Genomic DNA, 6,527 nt, shown 5'->3' with positions numbered 1-6,527 from the left:
CCTTTATTCCCACACTTTGTCTCCTGCCAATGGTGGCTTCTATAATATTATTGGCTAGCTTACCTTCGCATTCAATCTTGACCTTCTTAATGACATTAGTTGCCTTCTGTTGATATATAGAAGCTCTCAATCCTCTGAATTTTCACCAATTTGTGCTCTACTATATGTCCTCTCTTTGACTTTTATGTTGGCTTTGACTTCTCTTGTTAGCCATGGTTGTGTCATTTTGCCTTTAGAATACATTTTTCTCTTTGGGATTTATATATCCTGTGTCTTCTGATTTGCTTCCAGAAATTCCAGCCATTGCTGCTCTGCCATCACCCTGTCAGTGTTCTTTTCCAAATCAATTCTGGCCCACTGCTCTTACATGCCTCTGTAATTCCCTATACTTCACTGTAATAATGATACTTCTGACTTTAGCTTCTCCTTCTCAAATTTCAGGGTGAATTCGATCATGTTATGATCATTTAAACCTAAGGGTTCTTTTACCTTAAGCTTTGTAATCAATTCTGGTTCATTGCACAACACCCAATCTAGATCAGCTGATCCCCTAGTCTAATCCTCTTAAAAACCATCTCGTGGGCATTCTAGAAAATTCCCCTCTTGGAATCCAGCACCAACCTAATTTTCCCAATCTACCTGCATATTGAAATCCTCCATGACTAATGGAACATTGTCCTTTTGGCACGCATTTTCTATCTCCCATTTAAATTTGTAGACCACATTCTTACTAATGTTTGGGGGTCCGTATCTAACTCTCATCATGGCCTTTTCACCCTTACCAATTCTTTCATTTTATCCACAACAATTCAACACTTTTGACACCTCTTTTTAAAGATTTGATTTCATTTTTTACCAACAGAGCAATTCCACTTCCTCTGCTTTCCTGCTGGTCCTTTTGATACAATGTGCATCCTTGGATATTATAATCCCTGATATAGTCTTCTTTCAGCCATGATTCAACAATGCCTGCAATCATACATGCCAGTCTGTAACTCTGCTGCAAGTTCATTTACCTGACGATGTGACCTGAAATGTGCTGATTTTCAGCAGCTGCACAGTGACATTTCTGGACAGAGGTTGTGTTTGAGCCCTCAGGACTTCAGCTGAAACTGCCCATCCTCAGAACTGCACAGCAGGTGAACACTGAGGCACCATGAGCCCACAGATCCTGTCTGTTATTTGTGGGTCCAGATAGATAGTGGATGATGTTTAATCCACTGAGTCTGCCAGTCTTCAAATACCAACAGTTCAGCTGTTCCTATTCTACATAATTAACTGTTAGTCTCTCTATCTGGAAACAGCCACTGTAGGAATATTCTCACCAATTTGCCCCCTTGATCACTCTGCACACGTCCCCAACCTGGTGATTTTAATGACCATCTTCTCCTTCAGTTTCATGCACCAAATCCCATTTATTGCCAGAGAATTTAGGAAGGTAATGTCAGGTAAAATGAAGCTGTGGAGAAATTGAACACTTCAATATTATTTAAGTGGAAGTCATTTAATTACATTTGGTACTCATAAAAGTTAACTTAAAAAATAACATTCGGCACGGACTAGAAGGGCCGAGATGGCCTGTTTCTGTGCTGTAATTGTTATATAGTTATATAAGTATGTCAATAGCATCATAACATTTTAAGTATCGTTTGGATATTAAACACACAGCACATATTTTCCTCGTATGAACATATAAAATCATTGCAACACACCAATATTGCTGAATCAGTGGGAGCCCTGGGCTTGTTTTCCTGCAACAAGACGGTCCTATCGAGGGGTGACGGGAGACAGCGATACTCGAAGGGGGTTCCTTATGTCCAGTCTATTCCGCAATTTAGTTTTCGTTGCATTCATTGCAGAAAACTCCGCTTCGCAGAAAAATGTTGGAAATAGAAATAAGTTTTTTAGTGCTTTAGTGGCTATCTCAGGATATTTAGCCTTGACTTTGATCCGGAATGCTGGCAGAGATGTTATGTCAAACATACTTTTCAGCCCGCCGTCATTTGCAAGCTTGGGGAGTTGATCTCCTTCCCACGCTGACATGGATGACCTCGCGTGCGTTCAAGCTCAACAGTGGGCGTGACAGGGAATGAGGAAAGGTGCCGCTGACTCATATCGCCAAATCATATCATTTCCTCGTGGCCTGGTAGCACATGCTTTGCGGCCCGGTGGTTGGGGACCGCTGCCCTAGAGCCTAATCCAGCCAAGTCCAAGAGCCAAGCCAAATCTAGTTCAAGATCCACGTCCTGCCCAGGAGTACCTCACCCAGCTCGGTGCTGGAGGTTCCCTCGTCCAGTCCAAGCCAAGTCCAAGAACCTCGTCTTGTCCTCGCCCAGATCCGGAGTCCGAGCCTGAGTCAAAACCCAGGTTCCGGGTCCCTGTCCAGTCTCTGGCTTGGAGTCCTAGCCCAACTCCTAGTTCCAAATACTTGTCCTGGTCCCACTTTCCTAATCTTAGTCCTAGCTCAGGTCCGGTATCCTTGTCTCGTCCAGGGCCTGTGTCCATGTCCAGCATCATTTCTTCCTGACTCCCCCTGCTTTCTTGATAAACCTTATCCTGTTTCTAGTGCTTCAGTGTCTGTGTCTTGCATTTGGTTCCACTCCCAACGCCTCCTTATGACAGGACCCTGCCAAGCAATGGACCTTACGGAGGTTTAACAGCAGCTTGGACATCGGTCAGCTGGAAGCGAGGGTGCCTTCTATTCTTACTGCATATCCCAGGTCTACATTCCAAGTATCCTGACTCTTCACTCTGACTGTATGTTCCAAACTTCTCTAGTCTACCTTTGGAATTTCTCAGGTGTTTGTTCCGACTTTACAAGTTACAAGTATCCAGATTTCCAATGACTCAGGTCTGCATCACAATTGAACACTTCAAGCAAGCTTATCAGTAAAGGTCTTTTGATTCAACAAATCAGCATTCAAGTTAATAGCGTAAATTTTGGGTTCTAAAAGTTCATTCCTGGCTGAAGCATGCAAACACACAAGTAGAGTCATCCCATCAAGAGTAACCTACCTTATATTTTACTGCTTGATGAAAGTCATAGCTGTGAAAATTGAATGTTTGAGTTTTGGTTCTCCTTTAATCTGTGTTTGTGACACCATTTCCTCTTGCTGTCTTGCACTTGACTGTTGGTGCTCTGTTTTGCATCTTGATCCCAAAGTAAAGGCTGATTTGTACTTGTGCGACAACTCGACGCCGTAGGTACGGCGTCGCCGCGAACCCTACGCAGAGCCCACGCTGGTCCCTACGCCGTAGCCTGATGCGCCCCTCTCCCAAAATGTAACTATGCGTTGTAGCAACACAGACCGCAACAACCGTGATTGGTCCGCCTGGTAGCATCGCATTTCCTCCTACATATTTCCAGTTGCGTATTCTTCTCCGCCATTTCAGAATTAAGAGAGAAGAGAGAAGAAGAACGTAAGTTTGGAAAATGGACCAAAGCGAGGAGAGGTTAATGGAGAAAGTCTGAAAATGTGTATATTTGTACGACTTCTCGTTACCTTACTATAAAGACTGCCAAATGGCACCAAATTTGTGGATTGAAATTTCCAAAAACATGGGTCTGGACACCATGGAATGCACAAAGAGATGGAAAAACTTGAGGGACAAGTACGTGCGCGTCTGGAAAAAAACTCTCCAAGAGGAGTGGGGACCCAGGCGGAAAATAAAAACAGCGTTTTATTTCTTGGCTGGAACCACATATTAAGCACTGGGAAACAGAGTCAACTTTTCACAACAACAAGGTAAATATAACATGTTCTTTGTGTCATAAACCTCTCTGTTGTTGTGTTTAGGCTGGCTAGCAAGCGAGCTGTACTGTCTAGTTGTAAACACGGCATGTTGATTTGCGCAAAGATAATTCTTCCGTGAAAGAAAAATGTAATATGTAACAGGCTTTAATTGTATCTGGCTTGCTTATAAAGCAAACACAGCAACCAGTATTCTGCCAATGTGGGCATATGCCATTTTCTCGTTTTCATAGCTCTGCCAATCCATGTACAGACACTGAATGCATATATTACCTGTATGTATAATAACAAAGACTAACTTAACCTATTTGCAATTTCTTTCATAATCACAGGGTGGAAATGATTCAGCCTCAGGGTTGTCCACCTCCTCAGCTGCTGAGGAAAACCAACCACCAGACATTCCATCTTCAAGCGCAGAATCGTCATCAAGTAGTGAGGTAGCTCCTGCGCCCCCCGCACCAGCTCCTCTGTCCCCGCGCCATCTCCTCTGATTCCCCGCGCCAGCTCCTCTGACCCCCCCGCCATCTCCTCTGACCCCCCGCGCCAGCTCCTCTGACCCCCCATGCCATCCCCTCCGCCCCTGCACCATCTCCTCTGACCCCCGCGCCATCTCCTCTGATCCCCTGCGCCAGCTCCTCTGACCCCCCCACGCCATCTCCTCTGCCCCCTGCGCCAGCTCCTCTGATCCCCAGTCCAAGGATAGCACAGAGGAAGAAGAGGAAAGGACATGATGACTGGGTTCAGCAGCAGTTCGCCCAGTTGGATGAACGTAGGGTGGGACTGGAACAAAGACTGCTGAACAAAAATGACGAGGTCTCCAGGTTTGTGCAAGCACTTGCTGACATGCTGCGGAGGCTGTCGGAGGAGCACGGGGCACAGACAACGTTCGATGTCCACAAAATGGTATTTAAGAGGCAGCAGCGGAAACAATAAACAATTGCATAATCTATTATGTTGTCTTTTTTTCATGTAACACTTTGCACCTTGTATAATGATGTGCACGAATAAATAACAACTTGACTTTATAACAGGTCTTTATTTTTTTATTCGAACAGCTACATGCTATTTATAGGTTCATTTATTTTATGTTCTTACAATTTGCTGATTAAGTTGGCCACGACACACTATTTTGTTCTGCCATGGCAAAAATCCATGTGGTGATTGAGAGAAGGCATCAGGTCATTCCGTACACCAAGGGCAGCTCTGGTGGAGCGGCGCATTGAAAGGTAATGAGGACCTGGAGGTTCCAAAAGACTCGTGTCCCCTGCCACCACTCTTCGCCACTCGCCTGGCTGAGGTGACCCTGCAGCGTCTGAGTCTGCAAAATGAGCAGGGATGTAGCTGCTCACAGGAGTGTGGGCTTCATCAGTGTAGGCCAGGAGGTTGTGGAGAGTGATACAAGCTTTGACAATGCTCACTGCTTTGTCAGGCAGAAATTCTAGTGGGCGACCGAGGATTCTCCACCTTGCCACCAAAATGCCAAATGTATTCTCGATCACCCGCCTGGCTCTGAAGTGACGGTAGTTAGACATCTGCTTTTCCATGGTCATATTCATCCCTATGTAGCAAAACATAAAAGATAAAACTCAGTATTAATAAATAGCAAATTATTATGTGCCAATGTAGCTGTGATCACTACAAACATTTAGGGGAATATAGATCACACAAAGTAAGCAGTATTACTTAAAATGAAATGAAACTGATCTTCTGTCTCAATCCGTTCAATGGTCATACACACCATCTCCTCCAACGTCTTCTCTCTTTTCTGCGTTGCTGTAATTTCAATAAAAGTAACTCTCGTTTGACACTTATAAGCTCCAACTCCAACACGATGCACTCAGTTTCTGTCTCCATTTTGTTTCAACACGAAGAAACTCAACGCATGGAATTTAATGTATCTGACATACCTGGAAAGGGTCGCATGAGATTGTTGTGTAGGGGGAATGCAGCATCACCAATGATTACACGCGGGATTTTGACTCCTGTTCCTGGAAGATTAGCTGGTGGGGGCAGGTTCAGTTTGTGTTCAAGCAGCATAGAACCAAACCTGCTCTCCCTGAAGATGCCCCCGTCACTTTCCCGGCCGTGTCCCCCTACATCCACCATGGTAAACCGATATCTGGCGTCGCAGACAGCCAAGAGGACAATGGAGTGTGCACCTTTGTAGTTGTAGTAGTCGCTCCCAGTGTGCGGCAGTGCCTTGATGTTAACGTGTTTTCTGTCTATGCTGCTGACACCGTTCAGAAAGATCCATAGTCGCCAAAAATCAGCTGCAATAGCTTCCCATTGGGCGACTGAAGGGCAGGGAAGGAACTCTGGCTACAATGCTTTCCATAAAGCTATACAGACCTCCAAAATTATGGAGGACACTGTGCTTGACCCCAGTTTGTAACTAGCTGCTACAGCCTGTTGACTTGCACTTGAAGGTAGAACTCGAAGGGTGATTGCCAGTCTCTGAGTAATGTCTCTAGGCGTACTGTACGTACACTGATGTGAAATAAATGGTTGGAGACGATGAACCAAATCGTCAAATCTACCTACTGACATCCGAAAATATTTAAAATGCATTTCCTCATCAACGTCTCTCAGTGAGTGGACAAGCACAGCAAGTTCACCCTCCTTCTGTCTCAATCCGTTCAATGGTCGTACACACCATCTCCTCTGACGTCTTCTCTCATTTCTGCATTGCTGTAAATTCAATAAAAGTAACTCTTGTTTGACACTTATAAGCTGCAACTCCAACACGATGCACTCAGTTTCTGTCTCCACTTTGTT

The 6,527-nt window shown here is 44.7% G+C and overlaps 1 pseudogene; it reads left to right on the top strand.

Moving 5' to 3' along the window:
- Nucleotides 1–3,433: 3,433 nt before the first annotated feature.
- On the top strand, nucleotides 3,434–4,685 carry LOC140186830 (uncharacterized; annotated as a pseudogene).
- The last annotated feature ends 1,842 nt before the right edge of the window (nucleotides 4,686–6,527 follow it).

This window comes from Mobula birostris, chromosome 23 (assembly GCF_030028105.1).
Source record: "Mobula birostris isolate sMobBir1 chromosome 23, sMobBir1.hap1, whole genome shotgun sequence".
Classification (NCBI taxonomy): Eukaryota; Metazoa; Chordata; class Chondrichthyes; order Myliobatiformes; family Myliobatidae; genus Mobula; species Mobula birostris.
Note: the sequence above shows the minus strand (reverse complement) of the source record. Positions and strands in the feature narration are given on the sequence as shown.